The sequence below is a fragment of the Cnephaeus nilssonii genome (genome assembly GCF_951640355.1).
Source record: "Cnephaeus nilssonii genome assembly, chromosome: 10".
In the NCBI taxonomy this organism is placed as follows: domain Eukaryota; kingdom Metazoa; phylum Chordata; class Mammalia; order Chiroptera; family Vespertilionidae; genus Cnephaeus; species Cnephaeus nilssonii.
This window is the reverse complement of record NC_137081.1, coordinates 4,763,666-4,788,876: the sequence shown is the minus strand read 5'-3', so window position 1 is coordinate 4,788,876 and position 25,211 is coordinate 4,763,666.

Here is a 25,211-nt window from a genome sequence, read left to right as displayed (position 1 = left end):
GATAGAGAGTCAGAAACATCGATGTGAGAGACACATCGATCAGCTGCCTCCTGCACAGATGTGCCCGCAACCAAGGTACATGCCCTTGACCAGAATCGAACCTGGGACCCTTCAGTTCGCAGGCCGATGCTCTATCCACTGAGCCAAACCGGTTTCGGCTGATTTCAGTTTTTCTACTACAGAATTGGGTAAAAACTTTCCAGGGTGAATAAAAAATATATAAACCTAGAGAACATATATAATTCAAATGCACTGCACTTTGTGGCAGGAAAACTCACTGTGTAGTTGGTATAAATATTGCTAACAATTTCAATGGCTTAAAACACACGACTTTTAAAATACAACCACTCAGTGGGTAAAAGTTTCTATTCTCTCTTACATATTATCACATAATATTTTACACCTCTAGATGAATTTGCAACCATGACAATAATGGACTTTATTTTTCTTTTGTGTTTTTTAAATTTAATTTCTTTTAATTGTATTATATTACATGGTACAAAATGCGGTCCATTTAAAGGCTTTTAAAAGTTACAGACTATTTTAAACAGAGGTATAGATTAGTACTTTAAAATGACTGTCACTTCAGTCTTTATTGTCGGCAATTAATGCACATTGGTTTGCCTATATTTTGAATAGTTCCATTTTAAATGCATGGAAGAAACTAAATAGCTATGGAAATCATGCTTGCTTTCTTATTCTCCATTATATTTCCTCTGAGATCATTTTAGCACTTACAACTTGACCGCAATACAATTTGCTAGTTACCTCCTTGCACTGCAATCTGGGCTTATCCTTTATGAACTGTCACTCAGAAGTCTAATTTCAGCCTCTATTATAATGCTGATGCAATGGCTGGGTCTATTTTGCTATCCATGCAGATCCTGAAGAAAATAAATGTCAGTTTGATTAGATACCTAAGTGACAGACAGATTTCTGTAAATATAATGAAATGTATTCCATAAAGCACATGAACAACTTTGGTCATTCATTATTACTTTAGGCTTTTATATAATTTCTTTTTATTCTGTTTGATAAGTTTTTGAAGTCTGTTTCAGAAAACTATGAGCTCATTTTATATCTGCATATTTAAGTGATGCAAGATATAGACTCACTATCATTGAAATATTACCATTGGGTCAGAAGGAAAATATATTATCAAGGAATTCTTTATAAAGTGAATTATTATGTAAAGTGGCATTAGAGGCAAATGTGGAAAATAGTTTCAATATTTTGAATAAATTCTGGAAAAATCATTTATTCAGATGCTTATTGAAATGTAAAGGCAGCAAAGAAAATCAACGCCTAGAAAGTGCTTAACTATGATTTCTATGATGAAGGCTTCCAAATCTCTATACTTAACATTCAAGGGGAACTTTTAAATTTTTATAAATTCAGGAACTAACACAGCGCCTGCCACCCAGGAGACTTTAATTATTCTCTTCTCTTCTTTCTTTTTTAAAAAATATATTTTTATTAATCTCAGAGAAGAAGGGAAAGGTAGAGAGAGATAAAAACATATGATGAGAGAAAATCATTGATCGGCTGCCTCCTGCACGCTCCCCAGTGGGGATCAAGCCTGTAACCTGGGCATGTGCCCTGACTGGGAATCAAACAATGACCTCCTGGTTCATAGGTCGATGCTCAACCACTGAGCCATGCTGGCTGGGCCTTTCTTTCTTTCTTTGCCAAAATTGAAATTCACTGACAAATTTCAGCTGAACTTGTTTTCAAACTTTTCACTTGATATTTCTTAATACTCTACTGAAATTTAACACTCATTGTACATATCTAAAAGAAAATCTCATATCCCACCCATACTCTGTAACACACAATCACTTCCTTTAATCTCAGAATTCTCACTAAATATTTTTTAAAATTACGAAGTATTTCAAACATACTCTAAATTAGGGAGATTATTGCAATAACTCCAAAAGCCCATCACCTAAATTCATAGACTGTTGCTGCATCTAGCTTCTCTCCCTTCTCTCCCCCTCGATCTCTGATTCTCTTTCCTCCCCTACTGCTGAATTGTTTTGTAGCAAATCCAGTGTCAAACGTGATGTCATTTTACTGGTATATACTTCAGTATCCATCTCAAACTCCGGGCATTTGTTCCAAAGGCCTTACCAGATTTGGGATCCACTAGGCAAGAGCAATCCATGCCGTACACTTCATAAGGTATACTTATCAGGGACCTATAACGTCTTGTCTTACTTTTGGTTAAAGTTGATCAGTGAGTTGAAATGATGACACCAATTTTTAGCCATTTCAAAGTTTTCCATTCAGCTTTAATCTCATAACTTCATACATTGTAAAGTGATGATTTTCTAATTTCATTATGCCTTTTGTATTTATAAGTTAGAATGTGTTTATAAAGGAAGGTCTTTACTCATCCAGTAGGTGATCTTTAAACTGTATGGTGTGGTTTATACTGGAAAGGCAAGATTCATGCTTCAACCTTTCCATTTAATTGGAGATATTAGTTTATGTAGTTATTGTACTTAACATGGTGTTCACTGAGTTTGTCTGACTGGGTTTTTTTTTTTAATTTCTCTTGCATGTATATTGATATGAATTCATGGATTCTTTCTTAGGTAAGTAAATTTTGATCAGTTCATTTGATCAGTTCATTTTTGATGCTCTATTTTTTTCACCTTAGGTTGAGGGGAGGTTCTTCCAATTGACTCATTTTCCTCTGGTTCAATTAGTCTTTGCCTGCTTTATTATTTTTCCTCTATGAATTAATGATGTCATCATATAATTTTATTTTTATTAGTTATAATATCCTGACTCCTTCTGTTTCATTCAGCATAAATTAGTGAAAAATTTTACTGTGCTATGTAGTGTATTAACTCTTGGGATTCAAAAATTAAATACTGGACTTTGGTTAAGCTAATATTTGCCTTTGTAGATATATGAAGACATTTTTACTAAGAAATCTAACTACAAATGAAGAGTTTCCTGATCTATGAAGCTCATAAATTGGTGTAGAATTTATAAACATGTACAGACTATAATACCTATTGTCAATTATGGACACTATGATTAGGATATAAAAGATGGGCTATGTGAGCAAAAGAAAGTGTTATTGGGTTCCATGAAGGGTGTTGAGAGCTAACAAGTGAATACTCTATGCAAGAGGTTTCCAAAGTAAGAATTTTTAAACATTTTTGTAAACTTCAGCATATGTGGGCACTACCTAAATACACATATAACTATCAGTCACCCATATGTCCCTGGTAACTACTCCCATTTAAGAGCACCTGATAGTCCATTGAGTAATTTGTCTTGGACTCATTCCCCTATGGTTCATCTGGCCGTTAATTCTAATGTTCACACTCCTTCATGCTTCTCCCAACTTATTTCCCTGCTGATAACTCCCTCTCCCTCCCCTCCCCATACACCTTTGTTATTTTCATATAAACAATTTCTGTAAACAACTAAAGCAAAAATAATAAGACAAAAATTGAGAAGGGCAGGAATTAAATCTGTATAATAGCTATAACTAATCCATAACTTAAACTATCCTAGCAAAGTTTGACCTCAGAAACATCTTTGCAGAGTTTGTAGATGAGATACTATAAGAGGTGAGAGTGAAATTGAAAGGTTCAGGGGAAGCAGGGTGTGAATCCTGTCTGACATGAGTTGAGGAAGATAATTGAATTTGAAAAAGAGTAGGAATGGAATATATATACTTTGAGTTTTCTATTAAGGGAAGTGAGAATGGAGAGCAGTAGTCACTTATCAGACATTGATAATATTATTTAAATCATTTATTGACTTTATAAATGTTTATCTTCAGTAAATGTGTCACAGGGAAAGGAATTCATCTGTTTTCTTCACCACACTAGTACAGCAAATGCATGAAACCAGGGAAGTGATTAAAATATTTGTTAAATGAGTGAATAAATTAATTACTGGAGATACTTTTGATGCTGTTACAATATAGTTTGATCATTAAACATTATACAGGTACAAAATACTCCAATATTCTACACTATAAAAATATATTACTGTTGTATATCCATATGTGCTTTCTGCTCAATATATTTAATTTGTATGCTTTTGTTGTTGTTAAACAAAGATTAGTATTTCTTTATAAAGAGGCTTCTGTGTAGCAATTCCAACATAGTAATTATGTTCTATCTGCACAGAGAAATTTGAAAAAATGCTTACATATGAAGGTCTGAGTAAAATATTTACTTTGGCTTTGACCATTTTTATTTATTTTTCTTCCTTCCAATTTAAAATTTACCAATAAGAAGAAAAGGTCACAGTGACCAAAATAATAGTTTCTTTCAGCATTTTTCCTCATTTAGGGCTCAACCTTAATTTCACTTTATTGCTCTGAAAAATCTTACTGAGCTTGTTTTTGGCAAGGCAGGATGCGTCTCTGACATTAGAAATTGTACACTTGTACAATAAGTGACATTTTTAGAAAAACAAAGCAAATAGTAGAATTATATGGAAAATTAGAAGTCAGGCTATCACTTATTTAAGTCTTTCTTTACATTTCTGACAAGTTTGTAGGTTTTGTTTGTTTTCATATATATATTTTTTATTGATTTCAGAGAAGAAAAGTGATGGGGAGAGAGAGAGAAACATCAATGATGAGAGAGAATCATTGATTGGCTGCCGCCAGCACACCCCCCACTGGGGATGGAGCCCGCAACCGGGCATGTGTCCTGCCCGGGAATCCAACCATGACCTCCTGGTTCGTAGGTCAACACTCAACCACTGAGCCACACCGCTGGGCTGTAGCTTTTGCTATAAACTCTAAGTTATTTCAAGCTATACTCTTTAACTATGCTATGACTACAGGCGAGTGGTTATTCCTTCCATATCCCTTTCAACATAGAAACTGTGAATTCCTCATCTGTCCAGAAAGGGCTTTCCTTTGTACTGAGAGCTTGAAACTCAGAATGGCTCCCATCTGGCCCTGCCATCCTTGGATCCAGCATGGCTGCTCTGCTGGATCTGAGGGACGTTACATTCCCTTGTAGACGAAGAAGCTTTTCCTCATGAAATGAAACGGGATATGGTAGGGCTTCAGTCCTCCCGTATCTCACCCTACGCTACTATCAAGAGATGGGAAGGAGGCCTGGTGAGACCGCAGAGAAGTGTCCTCTCCCTCCCACTGGTTCCGAGTCTCTGGTTACTTTGGGAAGGAAGTGGAAAGAGGACAGACATTTCTGGTTTAGTTGGTGCTTTAATAGTTTCTTTATTGCCCTGGCCGGTTTGGCTCAGTGGATAGAGCCTTGGCCTGTTGACCGAAGGGTCCCCGGTTCCATTCTGATCAAGGGCACATACCTTGGTTGCAGGCTCCTCCCCGGCCAGGGCCCTGGTCAGGGCACATGGCTGAGGCAATCAATTGATGTCTTTCTCTCATATTGCTATTTCTCTCTGGCTTTCCCTCTCTCTTCCACTCTCTAAAAATCAATGGAAAAATATCCTCGGGTGAGGATTAAAACAAACAAAAAAATTGTTTCTCTATCAATAATTGCTGCTTATCAGACATCACCTGTTCATCCATGTCTGTGGATAAACAAAAAGTCATCTCGCTCATGGGTGTCTCATACAGATTCTTCAAAATGCTGTCATTGTACTACGACTTAATTTTTAAAAAGTACAGTACCAGTCCCACGTCCTTCATTCAGTCCTTCATTCAGTAGTACTCCTTCGGTTATCTATCCCTGGGGGCCTCTTGCTACTGAAGGCCTATTTTGGAATGGCAAGAGCAGGGGTCCTCAAACGTTTTAAACAGGGGGCCAGTTCACTGTCCCTCAGACCATAGGAGGGCCGGACTATAGTTTAAAAATCCTATGAACAAATTCCTATGCACACTGCACATATCTTATTTTGAAGTAAAAAAAAAAACAAAATGGCAAAAACACCCTCATGTGGCCCACGGGCCGTAGTTTGAGGATGCCTGGGCAAGAGTATGCAAATGTGGCTATCTAACATTTGGTCCATTTAATCCTTGGGAACCTCACTCATCCTTGTTACTCTGAACTGTGGGAGTTGAGACTCTTTATCTATCACCACATCTCTTTTCTCACCATCTCTCTCAATTCTCTTTTCTTCAAGCAAGTAGACAGATCAATGATTTTGCTTTCTAGAAACTGTCCAACTAGAAAATGAAATGTGAAACACCTCAGATCATTACAGATACTTGGAGTCCTATTCCCTTGGATTTCAGTAGGGGAAGAACTGACACCTTGTCTATTATGATGAAAATTCACAACCTAAGAGATTTCTTCCTTTCTCCTATTCCCCAATCATACACAGAAGATTTGTGGTATGTGTGTATGGGATGGGTGAAGGGATATGGAAGTCTCTTAGTGATACTTAGGTACAAGTCTGCTAGGAGCCAAATATATCTCTAGGAATCCAATATTTACTGAAAGGAGTTCAACAATATGAGATTCAGGACCGGATTCAAGAAATAGAGCAGTTTAGTTGACTTTTAATATGATTACAATGCTTGCTATCATAAATGTGGGAGGGGCATCCCGGGAGACCATCAGTTAAAGAGTAATAACAGTGACAAGGTATGCAATACAGACTCCGGCTGGTTGTAGCTGATGTTGACATTTCAAGGCGATGTTGAGTATCTACAGATGAAGAGGCATTTCTACTTTTATTTAGTCTAACTCTCACATGAAGTTTTACTGTAAAAATGGTGTGTTTCTGATCTGATCTAGACATTGTTATGGAGTAACCTATAAATAAAAAAGCACATGACTTGTATTTCTAATACATGTGTGGTCTTAAATGCATATGAGAAAGCAGCTTAATCTAATTAAGACTTTTATGGAATGGTAGGAGAATGCTTCAAGTCTTAAGTTTATTTATTTATTTATTTATTTATTTATTTATTTATTTATTTAAATCCTCACTCAAGGATGTTCTTCCATTGATTTTTAGAGAGAATGGAAGGGAGTGGGAGAGACACAGAGAGAGAAACATCTATGTGAGAAAGACACATGTATTGGTTGCCTCCCACATGTGCCCCAAAAAGGTCTGGGATAAAACCTGCAACTGAGGTACGTGCCCATGACCAGAATCAAACCCAGAACCCTTCAGTCCACAGGCCAATGCTCTATCTGCCGAGCCAAACCGGCTAAGGCTTAAGTCTTAGTTTAAATGCTATATGCTCAAAGGGACTTGAGGGAACACTCTCCAACTACTTCAATTACTCTTTCTCACTTTGCTTCTTTTCTAAATATGAATCAACAACTATATTGTATTAAATTATTTGCTTACTTACTGCTTTTCTTCTCCAATAAAAATGTAAACTTCTTAAGGGCACGCAGATGGCATATCTAACTTAAGCACTACAATAACAACCCCTTACCCAGGACAGTGACTCACACATAGTGGGGGTTCTTTAAATATCTGTTGAAGAAAGGATTGTAAGAAGGAATAAATGGATGAAGGCTGCATATTGTACTATTAGGAGTATCAGGAGAACCAAGTGTGCTATTCTGTCAAGTTGGAACTCAATAAAAACTCAATAAATATTGACTGAGTCCCCTATTTTACCTCCTAGTCTTACTAAACAGCCAGTGCACTGGGAATCTGTGTTCGTTCAACAATTGGGTGTGGAATCAGTGGGTGAGCAGGCGCTGTTACCGTCTGCTGATTTTCCCTTTGCATTCTCCCGCATTAGTGTGGGTGCATTGCTCAAAAATCCATCCAAAGACCTTCAGTTCCCTCCTTATTCTCGTCATATTTAGTAATGGAGCTCCAGATGTCTCTTTTTGCCTCTTTTTTTTTTTCTTTTTTCTTTTCAGTAACTCTTAAAATGGCTGAATCAATCTTGTGGGGTTTGGGGAGGGATGGTGGCTATTCCTTCATATTTTCAACGGCTAATTTCAATTAAAGAAAGAGCAGTTTGTGTTTTATTGGAAGAATATAAATATGAGATAAATAAAAGTAAATATATTTTTCCATGTGTATTTTCAATACATTGTCTACTTACTATTTTATAAAGTGTATGTTATTTGGGAACCAGCAGCATCCCCATCTTCTGAGCGCTTATTAGAGATAAGAATATCGGGCTCTGAATCAAAATAAACATTTTAGCCAGATGCCAGGTGATTAGCATTCACATTAAATGTTGGTAAGTACTGATTTAAGATTTCAATTCCTTTATCCTACTCTTTCCAACTAGGATGAGCTGACATGCTAAAACTAGATTGCACTTCACGAATTGAAGGCTTTCCTTCTCTAACTAGTACATAAACAATTACTGTTGCTGACTCTCGGTATCTTTGTCTTTTTAAATGTCTCCCCGCCATGATTTTTATTTGATGACAAGATCAATAAATATTTAGACTGATCCCACATTCCTCTGAGATTCAGAAATTTCCTTCAGAAAACGCAAGAAATATTTTTCTGCTTAACTATAAAATTATAAAGCCATTTACCTTGTTACTGTATTTTTCCTCTGCTTCTGAATAAGTTAGATTACTAGACTCAGAATATCCTAAGGGTATACTTTGTCAATTATAGATCTAGAAAATATATTTCATCTCAACACAAGGCAATGATACAACCATTGTAGAGGCCAACTCCTATTTTGTTTGTTTACCAATGAGCTGCTTTCATTAGTTCTCCACAGAAAAACTATGATCTTGCTCTCTGTTTATTTACAATCAAGATTCAAATCCAAATAGATAGATTTCCAGTCCAACCTAAAAGCGCAGGGAGGCATTCCTTCCGAGGTATTGTGGAAAGTCACACACGTCCTCATATATTGACTGTTCCAGACTTTCTGGATAGAAAGTCGTTAGAGGAGACTGGCTTGTTAAAAGTAGGGATTAGGGATTCGGCCTTAAACCTGGGTGTGCCTGAATAGTGCATATTTTATTCCCTGAGAATTTAAAAATAATTTGGGGGTATCTAGAGCGATTGATGATGGTGATTAATATAAGCTACATTTGCACAGCAAGTTTTTTTTATTTTATTTTATGACTTGAGTGTATTATTTGTGTGTATTTGGAAGTGGACAGTGCTTCAGGGACATAAATAAAGATTAGTCTGAAAACAAATTAAGAGTTTGTTGAAGTTAAGTGAAGAGGTCAAGAGAATGACAAGGCAAACGGAATGGCAATCAGTTGCCTCCTGCCTGGTAGAACCTACCCCAAAGCCCAAACAGCATAGACTCTTTCTCTGTTTCCTTTGTACTGAATTTAGATGGACTTACGTGGGTTCTGTGAATTGCAAATTCCAGTTCCAAACAAGCTTCCCCTGGTCCTCGTAATGAATTTGATTTTAAATTTTCACTTACTGTAGTCATGCTATTGGAGGTTTAAACACTACCTATGTTTTACAATGAGAACAAAACCTATTTTTCTTTCTTGTGGGGATTTGCCACCAAAGTCTGTTTGCATGTTCCTCTAGTTATTCCGACTTCCTGATATTGGGAATGGGACCAGGGTAACTTTTAGTACAATGAATCCAGAAATAGCTGGTCCTGCTGTTGAGTGCCCATTCACAGTTCATGTTTTCAGGGACTATAAGGCAAAAACAACAACAACACAAAACCACAAAGGAGAATCAGTTATTACTGGGGGACAATGTACCCCAGCCCCCAAGGTAATAGTCAAGGGCAGATGGTTAACAACCTGGAAGAATTTTTGCCTACTTTGTCCAAGCTCAAATGACTGAGAACAAAAGGAAATGGAGGTCCATTTCTCACAAGTTCAACCTGATCTGTTCAGAATCTCAACGCAGCATTCTCACGTGAGGAAACCCTGTGCAGGGGAACACCTGCTGGTAAGAATCAGAAGAGGGCCTCACCATCAGAAGGCACAGGTGGGAAGAGGACAATCCGGCCCAGACCCCATCCTGCCCCATTAGTTAGAGATCAGAGCGTTTTCCTCGCCTCTGAGCTCCTGTGCAGGTCCCACCACCAAAGCAGCACCGAATCTTTTTGATCCAGAGGAACACAAGGAAAAGGGAGAGAAAGGCCTGCCTTCACCCACTGCTGGAAGTCCTGATGGTTATGCCACTTTAAAAATAACGACAGGAAACTTTAGACTTGGAGTAATTAATACTTGCAATATGCTTATGGGACAAAAGAAAACATAAAACATTGGCAGTTCTGCTTGCTCATGGATTTAGTTAATACACTTCATGTTGTTGTGATATCTCACTGGTTTGCCATTTAATTGGTTTATTTTTCTGACAGAGAGAAGTGAGGAAGTTTCCACACGTTTTAATTAGGTAGGTGTGCCTGTTAGTGGGAAATATTGGTCATCACATGGAAATGTATTTTAAATAAAACATGTTAGATTACGCTAATAGAATTTTTAAAATAAAACATCGGCAAATAAATTTCAGCTAACTATTTTAGTTCATTTTCCTCCAGCTAAAGTTCATTTTGTGCAATAGATAGAATATACTTGAAGCAATAAACTCTGGATACTAAATCCATATAGTTAAAAAAAAAAACACACCAAAAAAACCCAAAAAACACTTCTGAGGATGCGACTGTGTATTTGTTCAATATGCTAACCATTATCATCAGTAACTTTACTTGAGAATTCCCCTAATTACAGTAAAGGGGAAAATACCGCCTTTTCCCTCTGGAGCATGTAGACAAGGAGAAAGAATTAAAGCAGTGTTTAATAACATTGCAGTTATAGCATTTGTTTGCAATTTAAGCCCTTACACTCCGTAGACATAAATAATTAGACTCACAAAAACTTGTCCCCAAAAATTATAAAACAAGACGAGATGATTTTTCTGCTTTCTTCATTTATTCAAAAATTTTCCATGCCCAGAGCTGTAAAGTGTTTGCGCTATTGTTTTCTGCATCTGCTTTGGGGGTCACCAGCCAGCCCACTACACTCACTTCGATTGTTTACATACTTCATTTTGTTCTGGATCCGGGTCATCATTTATAAAGGGGACTTAGTGATGACACAGAGGGTCCGTGCTGCTGGAGTGAAAAGTTTAAAGTTACTCCCAGTTCCCCTGGAAACGAGGGGCTGCCCTCACAGGGCCACAGGGACACTCCAGGTTTGGGTCAGGAAGCAGTGGCAGGAGTAACTGATAATTTTAGGCAACAGCCTTTTGGGGCTTTTCAAGGGAAAGGGAAAGAGACAGGAGGAGCAGCTTTAGATGAGCTAGTTCAGATAGCTTTGATTCCCTTTGCCTGGGCCTGGCCCTGGAAGGAGTAAGGCAGAGGAATAGTACCTCCTGCACCATAGCGGACCTACAGCGGTAGACTAGTTGTCTGTGTCTACTCGGGCCTGGGCATTCTCTATGTCTCAGAATCGGCTAGCTCCTTGAAGGGCAGTCTCTCCCCAGCCAGAAAGGTTTCTTTACAATATCAAATGCCACAATGTACAGAAAATGAAAACATGATCAATACACATGTTCATTCTCATTGTATACATGCTTTACTGTAAATCCTTAAGCAAATTTACATTGAATCTATATTTAGAAGCTTTGTCTGCTAATTCTATTACCTCTGTCACTTCTGAGTATTTTTAATTGACTGACTTTTCTCCTAGATATTTTTCACTTGTTCGTGATTACTGAAATATGCAAGGTTTTACTATTATCACATGCAGGATGTTGTGTATTTTATATGTTTGTGTGGTGGATGTCATCATTGTCCTTTAAAGAGTAGTGGGCATGCCCTAGCTGGTTTGGCTCAGTGGATAGAGCATCAGCCTGCAGACTGAAGGGTCCCAGGTTCGATTCCGGTCAAGGGCACATGACCAGGCTGTGGGCTCGGTCCCCAGTAGGTGGTGTACAGGAGGCAGCCAATCAATATTCTCTCTTATCATTGATGTTTCTATCCCTCTCTCCCTCTCCCTTCCTCTCTGAAATCAATAAAAATATATATTTTTAAAAAAGAGTAGTGGGCTTTGTTCTGGTATGGGGCATACATTACTTATGGATTAGTCTGAGCCTTTCAAATTTGTTTTTCAGCTTCTATAAGGTGGATTTAATGATGCTTTCACTCTGGCGGGGGGTGGGGTGGGGAGGGCAATTTATCCCTTATATGAAGGTATAACATTTTTGTGTCCTTACTAAATGCCCTAGAGTCTCCTCTCTGATGGCCAGAATTTGAACATCTAGTGTTAGCTTTCTGGTGAGATTTCTGGAGCTTATTTCCTAGGTATATAGGTACCTGGTCATTCTTTTCCCGGGTATGTCATTCTGCCCAATGACTGGTTTAATATTCAGCCAACTGCTCAACAGAACCAACCCCAAGGATAATTCTTGAGCTCTCTTCAGGGAACCCAGTCTCTTTCCAGGCTCTCACTCCTTAATTTCCAGGCATATCAAGGTCCCTCAACTAATCTCTGTCTCCTCAACTGGATGAGACCACCTGCCCCCTCTCTGCAGGCATCTTAGTGCTGAGGTTGTCTGTAGGCACAAAATCAGCGTCATCTGCGGGCTCTTATTCGTTTCTCTTCTCTCATTTATCACAAATCCGTACTGCCTGCTATCAGATGTCTCAAAACACTTGTCATATAATTTGTCACATTTTCTAGTTGCTTACAGAAAACAAGAAACAAAAAGATAAGTAGAATCTAGTTATTCCATTATGGTGAGAAGCAGAAGCTTAGATTTCAAAGTAAATAATACATTTTATATGTTTGACTAAACAAGGGGTCATCTTTCAAAATGATCGATTAGGTCCCAGTAAGATAGAAACTAAAAGTATGACAGTTATTTTCATAATGTAATTTTGATTTAAAAAAGAACCCTTTAAAACAGGTAACTGTAGATGAAAAATGAGGTACTTGATGACAAAAACCAACAAACCCAAAAAGCTCTGGGGTGGGGAATGGAAACACGATTCAAAGGTTTTCTTCTTGAGATTATCACAACCATGAAAGAAGTATGCAACCGATAGGAAGTATACATTTCAAAAAAGGCCTGTTTTTGTTTTTTTTTAAGTCACTGAGTGAGTGAAATAGCATTTCTTATAGATTTCTTAAAGTTGTCATAATACTGTATTATAATTTTACATAAACAAATGCATGCAAATTCATACTTAAAATTTTATGCATATAGATCTCATCTAACTCTAAACTAAACATACCATAAATTAAAGGCAAATAAAACTTCATATTAAATAGTTAACAATATAGATAGTTGAAGTTGATTTATTGACACTAAGCCACAGATGTTGAATTTAAAGTAAAAATATATGTTTGTATTACTATCAATTTAGCTTATTATTAGACACATTATGATCATCACTGACACAATTGTTATTAACAACAAAACCATTGTTTTAATAGGCAATCACAAAACGCATACATTAAATGAGCCGTTTGTAGAAAAATTTTCATTGATGTTTTGTTGCTAAACTAATGAACTCTTTCAAACTGACAAGTACAAGAATTGTGTCTCTATGACATATATTTTTAAATTATAAACATCCAACAGAGTATGCAGATATTTGGCTATCGAAATGACTACATTTCTGAATTATTTTATTATGCCTCAGTTTTACTATCACTTTTTCCTATTCATATATCAGTCAAACCAATGTTTCAGTTTAATGGAATAAGTTATTATGTATAGCTATATACATATGGCATTCAGGTATTTAGATATTCCTGTGTGTGTTTTTAACATCCTTGCCAATTAAAAGGAATGTTATTTGATGCCAATGTGATTTTAAATACAAATTTGAATTTAGGCATGCAAATTATACAGCAGTACTTAGAAGGTGTGTGTCTTGTCAGGGGGTGGTGGTGTACTATTTTTTTTCAAATGTAAAGACAAAATATAAAAAATTTTGATAAGCCTTGAAATCTGAAAATCGTTCCATGAATCAACAGAGGTTTTTGAACCCCAGTTGAAATATCAATCCATGAATTATGGGAGTCACTGAACTATTCAAGAAAGGGAATAATAAAAACAGATAGGCACTAAGCAAAGAGTGAAAACTATAGATGACATATGACAGCATTAGCATTTTTAATTTTGTAACACAACACACCCAATTTGCAAATTTAATTGCTGATGGACCTGAAATCATTTATCACGTTGACTTGAAAATGACCTCAGATCCTTTGGGGTTAATGTTAGCATTTTTGCCATTTTTTAAAAAATCAATTAATGTAACCATAAGAACTGTGGTTAAAATATTTGACTCATTTTGAATTATTAGATTGATTTTTTTGCTTATTCTGTCTAGTGCATTTATGGCTTATTACAAAGGCAAAAGGTTATAATAGTAAAGGCTTCCTGACCTATTGCCCTTGAAGACTTCAATAATCATTTTGCACTCAATATCAATTACTCTCACTCTGCTGGTGATATCTCCTTAACTGTTCCTTTAAACATACTGTAAATTGTAGCGGAACTATTATTATATACAGAAAGAATAAGGCTTTCCAGTAAATGTTACACCACTGAGACGTTTTGAATTGATTTGTTCACCCATCTTAATCTAAAACACCCCTACAGTAAACACAAAACATCCTGGAACAGACTTTGTTGTCTCTTTGAGATTTTTCAATAATAAATATGTTCATCATTTAAACTAAACCAGAAGTTTAATATCTTTTACATCTTACCCCAAAGAGAAATAAGCTCCAGAAATATAGAGGTTAGCAAAACTTAAAACTATAAACTTTTAAGGTAATTTTTAATATTTAATTTCAAAAATCTGCTTCAGTCAGTTAGTGCATGTTCGTTAGTTATATACTGGAGTTTGAATGTATTTAGTGACATATTTATTTTAAGGCCCAGGGTTGAGAATTATAAAAAATGAAGTATGTTTAAGTACTACATTTGATCTATTAACTGTTTTATTTTAATTTATTTTTTCTTTCAGTTGATTTGACATTTATAAACTAACCCAATATTCTCAGGAAAGATTAATCTTTATTTTTACTTTTAGATACTTTATTTAATTGACTGTCTTTCTTGTTGAATATTAGAGGTCCAGTGCACAGATTCGTGCACCAGTGGGGTCCCTCGGCCTGGCCTGCTCCCTCTCACAATCTGGGCCCCTTGGGGGATGTCAGACTGCCAGTTTCGGCCCAATCTCCACAGGCCAGGCAGAGGAACCCCACCGGTGCAAGAATCTGTGCACCGGGCCTCTAGTATGCATATAAGATCTTTGGTTAATCTCTTCTTGCCCTTCCCCTTTCACTCTGAGATTCATCAGTCTGTTCCATGATTCCATGCCTGTGTGTTGAGCGACTGCCCCCTGGTGGTCAGTGTGTGTCATAGCTACAGGTCAAATGGTCGAATGGTTGACCGGTCACTTAGGCTTTTATATATATATATATATATATATATATATATATATATATATATATATATATAGATAGATATATAGATATATATAGATATATATAGATATAGATATAGATTCCATTTTCCCTCATTGAAAAAAAGAAATATTTTTGCTTTTTCTCGTTTAGTGTTTGATTTGACAGGCTTAACTTTTCTTTCTCAATGATTCCAAACCTTTAGTTGTGCTTGATAGGTACAATTAATTGCATTTGGGTGCAATATAAGAGAAACATTTACTTTCATAACCTTTTAACTCTTTTTTTATTGTTCACAGAAATTTTATAAACTAGCCTTTTAAAAAATTTTTAGAATAGTTTTAGATTTGCAGAAAAGTTACAATGATAGTCCATGTGCCTTGGGTATGCTATACATACCCCTCATTCAGTCTCCGCTATTATTAACATTTTGTATTAGTATGGTACATTTGTCAGAGGTAATAAGCTAATACTGGCATTTTTATTATTAATTAAAGTCATTAGATTTTACCTAAAGCCTTTCTCTGTCCCAGGATTTCATCCAGGATGCAATGTTATTTTTAGTTGTCATTTCTATGTAGGTCTCCACTCTACTGTGATGTTCTCTCATACTTTCCTTGTTTTGATGACCCTGACAGTTTTGAGGAGTAAAAAATAGCTATTTGGTAGATTATCTTTCAGTTTGGATTTTCTGATCATTTTCTCAAGATTAGATTGGAGTAATGGGTTTGAAGATAAAGTGCCATTCTCATCCCATCATATCAAGGGTATATACTATCAGCATGACTTATTGCTGGTATTAAACTTGATCACCTTGATGAGATAAAATTTGTAGGTAAAGTTACTCTTTTCCTCCTTTTTCATACTTAAATGACCTGTAGGAAGTCACTAAACACAGCCCACACATAAATAAGAGTGGATAATTGTGATCCACCTCCTTGAGATGGGAGTGTTTACATCAATTATTGGGAATACTCTGTATAAGAGATTTTTCTACCCCCCATTTGTTTATTCAATAATTCATTTATATCAGATAGGCTCATAGATAATTTATTTTATGCTTTGGGTTTTATCCAACATTACTTTTATTATTATTATCATTATCATTATTATTATTATTACTACTATATTTTAATATATTTTATTGATTCTTTTACAGAGAGGAAGGGAGAGGGATAGAGAGTTAGAAACATCGAAGAGAGAGAAACATTGATCAGCTGCCTCTTGCACACCTTCTACTGGGAATGTGCCTGCAACCAAGGTACATACATGCCCTTGACTGGAATCGAACCCGGGACCTTTCAGTACGCAGGCTGACGCTCTATCCACTGAGTGAAACTGGTTAGGGCACTACAACTATTTTGTATAAATTGTTTCAGCTTTGGCATTTGAGAGTTCTTTGAGTTGGCTCTCATGTTCCTTTAACATATCTTCAATCTCTTATTTTTCAGCATTTCCTTTAACTCTGGTACTAAAAGATTCACTTATATATTTCCTGCTCAAACCCTAAAATTAGTCAGTTTGCCAATGAGCCATCAGTTATTTTTATTAAAAAATGGCACCAAAAACCAAGATCTGGGTACTAGATGTACCTCTTCCCATTAGGGTGTCACAGCTTTTACCCTCTCTCAGTGAATAGAGCTGGGAGATAGATGCATGTATACTAACTTGTATATACACATATATCTGCAATTACTCCTCTCTTACATATATTTCTATGTTAAGCTAAGCATAAATTTATACTGATGTCTTCCATTCCAATGTTGTGCCCACCCTTTATTCTAGCCCTCTCCGTTAACCTCCCTCACCAACAGTAAGATACCTGCTCCCACAAGCCTCTGTGCATTCACCTATGTGTCCATTTCCAGTAACTTGCATCATGGTTTCAGTAACCCAGAGCCCTTGGGAAACTGTTTGCAGCTAGATGTCTGCAATTCATTTGGACATGGTTCTCAAGTGAATATGGGTTATATCCTAATGTGTATATATCCTAATGGGAATAGAAATGGAACCAGCTCATTTGGAAAATAATTTGGAATTATCTGGTAAAACTGAAGAAGCACATCCTAAATTACATGGTAACTCTGCTCCTATATATCCTGTGGAAAAAAATGAGTGCACGTGTGCCCAAGAAGATGCTCCTGGGCCATCCGACAGAAGGTCTCGGCTTTTTTAAAAAAGATGGTAACTCTGTCCAGCTCTTTCTGTGTAGCCACCATCGGCTTCACCATGGAGCTCTGCTTCTGTGGCTGCCTGAAGGCCTTCCCTGAGCCTCTCCACATTGCTTCCCTTCTTATGTCACTCAGCAAAACCTACAGCCGGGTCAGCGATATTTCATCAAATTCTTTTGAAAAAAAAAAAATATATATATCCTATCTAATAAAGCCAATAAGGAGGGAATATGCTAATTGACTGCCACTCCCTCAAAGATGGCGGTACCCACAGCCACAAAATGGCAGCGCCCAGTCCCCTCAGCCCCACCGGGGCAGCAGGCACGTGGCATGGCCGGGCCCGCCCCCAGGCGGGTCCAGCTGCTCCATGTGCCTGCCTCCAGAGTCCCCCAGTCCCCTCAGCTGCCCAGCCACCCAGGGCTGGCCCAAGGCACAGGCAAGACTCGGGTGGCAGCTGCCCAGCCACCCAGGGTCGCCTGAGGCTCAGATAACCAGGGCTGGCTGAGGCTTGCACTGCCGGCAGTGGCAGCAGCAGAGGTGTGATGGGGGCGTCGCCTTCCCCTGATCGCCAGGTTGTCTCCCACCCCTGAGGGCTCCTGGACTGTGAGAGGGGGCGGGCCAGGCTGAGGGAACCCCCACTCCAGTCCAGTGCAGGAATTTTCATGCACCAATCCTCTAGTATATATCTATATCTATATCTATATCTAGATATAGATCTAGATCTAGATATAGATCTAGATATAGATATAGATATATATAGATACATATATATATCTATATATATATATGCCTTCTATTAGCACTGCAAATAATGGTCTAAGCCCATGGTCGGCAAACTGCGGCTCGCGAGCCACATGTGGCTCTTTGGCCCCTTGAGTGTGGCTCTTCCACAAAATGCCACGGCCTGGGCGAGTCTATTTTGAAGAAGTGGCGTTAGAAGAAGTTTAAGTTTAAAAAATTTGGCTCTCAAAAGAAATTTTAATTGTACTGTTGATATTTGCCTCTGTGGACTAATGAGTTTGCCGACCACTGGTCTAAGCTAACCAGAGGCCCAGGAAAGATTTGGTATCTGTCTGGTTCAGAATGGCAGATAATTATAAAAGGGAGGTACAGCTTGGAAAATACAGTGCTGGAAGTTAAAATTAACTTGTGATTGCCTAGTCAAAATGGTTTTCAAACGACCATTATTAGAATCTCAGGATTCGTGAGATTCCTATGGACTGACTGCTAGTATGCATCTCCTTTAAAGCGCCATTGCATTCAAGCGTCTGATATATTTGAATCCCATCTATTGAGAAAGGCGGTTGAGCAAAGTTGTAAAACCACTACTCCATACAATGTGCTCCTTAAGTTTGTGGGGAAACTGGTAGAATCTAAGTGACATGAGGAGATATGAGACATGTATTCTGGCTTCAGAGTGGGGCAAGGAGTGAAATATTTAAGGAGCTTGGACACGTGTGATTTGCTGTTTAGCCTGAGTCAGATAGGGCCATACTAGAGACGGAATTAAAATATTTAACACATACTTAAGGGAAATGAGACTACTTAATCCAAAGAAACAAAGAATTTAGGGGAAAGGAATGTTGCCTTATTTATGTGGCTGTCATGGGTAAAAGGCCTTAGATGTATGTTTAATCCCCAGGGGAAAGTACCTTATGGATGGACAGCACTCTTCCTAATTGGGAGACTTGCCATGAGTAGATTAATAGTATTTTATGGTGACCATTGGCCTATCGCGGGATGGCAAGCATTGGTAGCTATATGACAGGGTGGAGATTCTATGGTAGTACAACTTTGTTACAATTTATCTTTTCTTCAAATATTTAAATTTATTGGGGTGACATTGGTTAATAATATTATATAGGCTTCATGTGTTCATTTTCATGATACACAATCTGTCCATTGCACTGTGTGCCCACCCCCCCCAAAGATATATGTATGTTTTCCACAAATAAAATGAATTTTTATCACAGCAGAAATATGCTTTAATATTCTGTCATACCCAAGGAGAATGCTGCTTGTGTCCTTCCGAGCTTGAAGAAAATGATGTTATTAAGTGAATTGTACTTGCAATGATTAACCCTGTTTGAATAATCTTCCTGAATTATTTGACCTTAATAAATGCATATACATCATTTTAAGGTCTAATCCCTAAATCATTGTAGTAATTTATTTTCTTAAACCACTATTCTCTGCATCCTATTTTCTTACTCAGAACCATAAATAATTCATAATTATTTTCCATCTCTGAGAAGGGCTCACCTATTTTTCTCAAATCAGACACTTACATGTCCCATGCTTCGTCACCATGCAATGTATAGCTTTCAGAAAACTCCATTTATCTTATCCTCAAAATATATTTCAAATTTACCCACTTCTATCCATCTCCCCTGTCAACATCCTGGTCCAAGCAACTTTCATTGTTTGCCTGGAGTACTAAAATAGCCTTACTTCTATCTATTTTATGAAGCTATGATTTAAATACCATAACATTCACTCATTTTAAGTGTCTAGGTTCATTGATTTTTATTGAATTTATAGAGTTCTGAAACCATCACCACAATCCAGTTATAAACATTCCCATCACTCCACAAGGTTCTCTTGTGCCGACTGAAGTCAATTCCCACCCCTACCCCAACCCAGCCAACTACAGATCTGCTGTTTCTAGAAAATTCGTTTCTTTTCATAATTCCAACATAAGTGGAATGACAAGTTTGTGTCTGACTTATTTCATGTATCAAAGTTTTTGAATTTCCTCCATGTTGTTTTGTGTCCATTTTTATTGTGAATAGCATTTCACTGTACAGATTTACCATGTTTTGGTTGGACATTTGAATAGCATCCAGTTTTGGTTGCTATAAAAATTTGTGTAGTCCTGGCAGGTGTGGCTCAGTTGGTTGGGGTCATCCCGCACACACTGAAAGGGTGCCGGTTCGATTCCTGGTCACGGCACCTGCCTGTGTTTCAGGCTCCATCTCTCCTTAGTAGGCGACGTGCAGGTGGCAGTCAATAGATATTGTACTCTCACATCAATGTTTCTCTCTCTCTCTCTCTCTCCCCTTCACCCTTCCTCACCCTAAAAAATAATTTTAAAAATATTTTTAATTGTGTATAATTTGAATAATGCTGCCTATGAGTATTCACGTGCAATTTCTTTGTGTGGATATAAGTTTCCAATTATCTTGAATAGATTCCTATAAATGAAATCGCTGGATAATAAGGTTAGATTATATTTAACTTTTTAATAAATTGAGAAACTATTTTTCCATGTGGATGTACTATTTACATGCTAACCAAAAATACATTAAGTGTTTCAAACTGTCCACATCTATACCTCTGTTTAACATTTTTGCTTTTATGGGTTAAATTATGCCTCCCCAAAAAAGATACATTGGAGCCCTAACCCCTAGTATCTCAGAATGTGAGACATTATTTGGACATAGGGTCTTCACAGAGAATTGTTAAAATTAAATTCTAGAGTGAGCCCTAACCTAATATAACTGATGTCCTTATAAAAGGGAACTTTGGGCAGAGGCAGACACCCAGAGGGAGAATTCATGTGCAGATGAAGGTGGAGATCTGAACGCCAAGTGGAGAGGCTTAAAGCAGAAGCTTCCCATAGCCACACACAGCATTTCAAACTTCCCTCCAGAACTGGCTGGCCATCTCTTCTCTTTAAGCCGCCCTGTGCTGGGGCTATTGTCCAAGCCGCTCTAGCAAACTAATGCCCTCGGTCTTTTTGATTACAGGCGTTCTGGTGGGTTTGTGCTCATGGCTCATTGTTCTTTTACTTGGAATTCTCCTCATGATGAATGATACTGAGAATCATTTCATGCGTTTATTAACAACTCGTAATTTCTGTAGGGCATGTTAGCTGTGTGCTAAAATATTGGACCATTTAAAAAATTGGGTTGTTTGTCCAATATTGAGTTCGAATATTTCTTTTATATTTTAGATATATTGAATGGAGGTAATATTTTGTTAGTTTCAAGGACACTTATGCATACACAATTTTATCTATCAGTGAGCGAAACATTTTTATCATCAGCAATGTTGGAAAATATTTTTGAGTCACTTATGTTAAGCAAATTCTTAAATATTTCCTAACCATTGGTCACTAAATTTATATGAAAAAGAACTTTTAAAAGAAACACTACCTATTTCTCACCCATGTACTCATGTGGATCTTCTCTAAATGTTAGTTTCCAGAACCATTTTATGGCCATAAGAAGCTCTTTAAAAACATAATCTTTTTTTAAAATTTTATTTTCAAGCCTCATTTCTCTAAGTGTCATCAGTATCAGTTCCCAAATACTTAAATGTGGCTGAAAATTTCAGAGTGATAAGGTTCAATTATCCCTGAATGAGGACATGCGTGTCAATCTGAAGAGCTAGCATCCCTGGAAGTTGCCTGAGGATGAGGAGGCAGTTTAACACCCCGGAACAATTGTCTACTCGCCTTAATACATAGAACACACTGTGCGCAACTCATCTGAACTCCGACCTCTTCATGTGAGACTTTAGCTCATTAACCCACCACACGGACTACACAAATCTCCTGAGGGCGGAACGCACTACAGAGAGCCACACAGTAATGCCTGTTCGGTGCTCTGCTGTCAGGCAAAGGGAAGCTCTCTCCCACTCAGCCATGGAACCACAGTGCATTCCCGCACACAGCCTGCTTCTCAGAATTTTGCCATCTGAAATAAACATGAGGGCGCGTCCCATAGAAATGATTTATTTTCTTTTTTAGAGAACCCGCTAATCATAAACCAGCATACTCCAGCATGTTGGAGAGGAAGCATGGGCCTCATTTCCAGTAAAAAGGGGATGATGCACTCTGTCTTACTAGATTTATGCTAAGCGCTGTAGAAGAGATGAGTTACTGCTACGGTGCTCTAAAGAGCAGGAGATGCAAAGTGGACAAGAATGACCCCCTGGCCTCCAGGATGTGTGTGGAGGCTGCCACTATTAGGTTTTAGGTCCCAAGCCTTTTGCATCCATTCTGTTCATAGAGAAGAGAGGAACCTGGCTAATGTGGCTCAGTGGTTGAGCATCGACCTATGAGCCAGAAAGTCACAGTTAGATTCCTGGTTGGGGCATATGTCCGGGTTTTAGGGCTTGATCCCCTGTAGGGGGTGTGCAGGAGGCAGCTCATCAATGATTCTCAGCATTGATGTTTCTATCTCTCTCTCCCTTCCTCTCTGAAATCAATAAAAAAAAATTATATATGCAAAAGAGAGGGATATGTCAGAAAGGCAATGTTAGCCGTTTTATATTAACTTGTTCTGCTGGTTTACTTTAATATTGAAAGTTTGTGATGCTTTCTTCTGAAATTAACTGCTTAGAATATATGTTCCCGATGTTTTCAATAAAATAACTAGCTAAAAGAAATGTTTTAAATGAGGGGAGAAATTTTGGATACATTTGAAAAATGTTGGGTTTGACTTTTGTCTTTCCTAATTTGGGTAAGAGCTTCTGTTAAATGCTCAGGTTATATTGGGATTTTCAAATGTTGATGGAATTGCATAATTTAAAGACATTTATAAATAACTTTAGGCAATTATTAGAACATGACGTTTTCCTAATTCCTAGTGTAGGAATAGTCTCTGTGTGTAGCATGTTCTCTGATTCACCATTTTGAGCCCAATGCCTGTTTTCCACCATAAAATTTCATTGGAGTGGTCTCTATACCTGCCCGCGACGGCCCTGGATATAGTCTGCTTCACCAGGGTTAACAGACATCATTGAAGAGTTTTGTTTTTTCTTTAGTAAGTATTAGCCACGAGAAGAGGGAAGGAAGACTATTTCAGAGAGGATAGAATGCTTAAAGGCTAGAAGTGAAAGGGAACTTGGTAAATTCACCGGGAGAGAGCCCGGGAAGATATTAAGAAGTGAGGACACAGAGCTAAAAGAGTCAAGAATTAAATAATTTTATGTCATATTAATAAGCTGGAAATAGAGCCAAAAACAAACAAAAGAAGTGGGAACTTACGATATAATGCCATGTTTGTTTCAACACGTCCTTTGATTTTTGATGAGCACTGCCATTGCACCAAGGTTTAATACAAGCCTTCTCCGGTTACTAGTGCGAATAGCTGGAAATCTAAAAAGTCACTGCCTTTCAAGAATACACTTAAAGAGAGTCATGTCTGGTTGAGTTTTAGGTCCAATATCTCAGATGTTCTCCACAAGAGTATATAAGTTTCTGAGGGCTGCTGTGAAAATGAACCACAAACTGGATAGCTTATAACAACAGAAATGCATAGTCTCACAGTTCTGAAGACTAGGTGTCTGAAATTAAGGTTTTACCCGGGCCATGTGCCCTGTGAAACTGGTAAAGGAATTCTTTGTTACCCCTTTCTACCGTCTGCTGGTTTGCCAGCAATCTCTGGTGTCCCTTGGTTTGTGTCTGCACAATTTCAATTTGTCTTCATGGTCACATGGCACTCCCCCAGTGTCTCTGTGTCTTCACATGACCATCTTATTCTGACACCAATCATATTGAATTAGTGCCCATTCTACTCCAGTATGACCTCACCTTACCTAATTACGTCTGCAAAAATCCTATTTTCAAGTAAGTCACATTCAGTAAGTCAAGGCAGTTTATACTAGACTCCAACATATCTTTTTGGGGAGGACACAATTCAACCCATAATAATAAAGCCATTATATCTATTCACATAGTTCCTGATGTACTGTGAATATAATAGCAATTATATTGACAGAGCAAGTAATGGTTTTAGAAACACTATTTAGAGAGGTCAAGAACGCCTTACATTACAAACTATTAGAGATATCACTGGAAACAATGAATCTAAGTAGTGTAGAAAATGTTTTTATTTTTAATCCCTTCGCTCTCTCAGGCATGCTGAGTTTAATAATAATTAGGAAAAAAATCAATTGCAAACTTGTAAATGGTATTGTATATACCAAACTAAAGTGGATTACAGAAATTATGAAGGACTAATATTGACAGAAGAATATTGGTTCTGGAAATTTGGAATGAAAATGACATTATTTTATAACCTTTATTCATGAGCTATGCTGACAATGGAAGGTCAAGGTATATCTCTATTTATGAGTTATAAGATGATTCCCAAAGTAAAATTTATGGAGATAGAACAACATTGAAAATAGGGTGATTAAATTACAATTGCAAGTGTTATTCATTTTCAATGACATCGGGAGGACTGTTTTTCAAATGAAATGTTATACTCAGTGATTAAGGATTTCATCAGAATGCTTTCCTAACAATATACTAAGGTTACTGTTCTCATCAAGAGTGCTCTTAAAAAGAAGATTTCTTTTTACAGTAATTTACTAGCCTATTAGTTTTCTTATCAAAATATATACACCTGACTATTGGTATCTCATTTACTGCAGGGATAAAATTCTTACTGTCAAGAAGACTCAAATATATTTTGATGTCAAATCCTCATTGTGAACAGACAAACATACTGTATGATCTCACTTATACGTGGCATATGAAGACAAACAAAACCCATATTCACAGAGAACAGGTTAGTGGTTGCCACAGGTGAGAGAATGGGAATGGTTCATATGGGTGAAATAGGTCAAAATATACTAATACTCAGTCAAAAAAATAAGTCTTGGGGATATAATGTAGAGCATACTGACTGTAGGTAATAATACTGTACTGTGCCTGGCCAGTGTGGCTCAGTGGCTGAATGTCAAACCATGAACCAGGAGATCGCAGTTCAATTCCCAGTCAGGGCACATGCCTGGGTTGCGGGCTAAATCCCCAGTG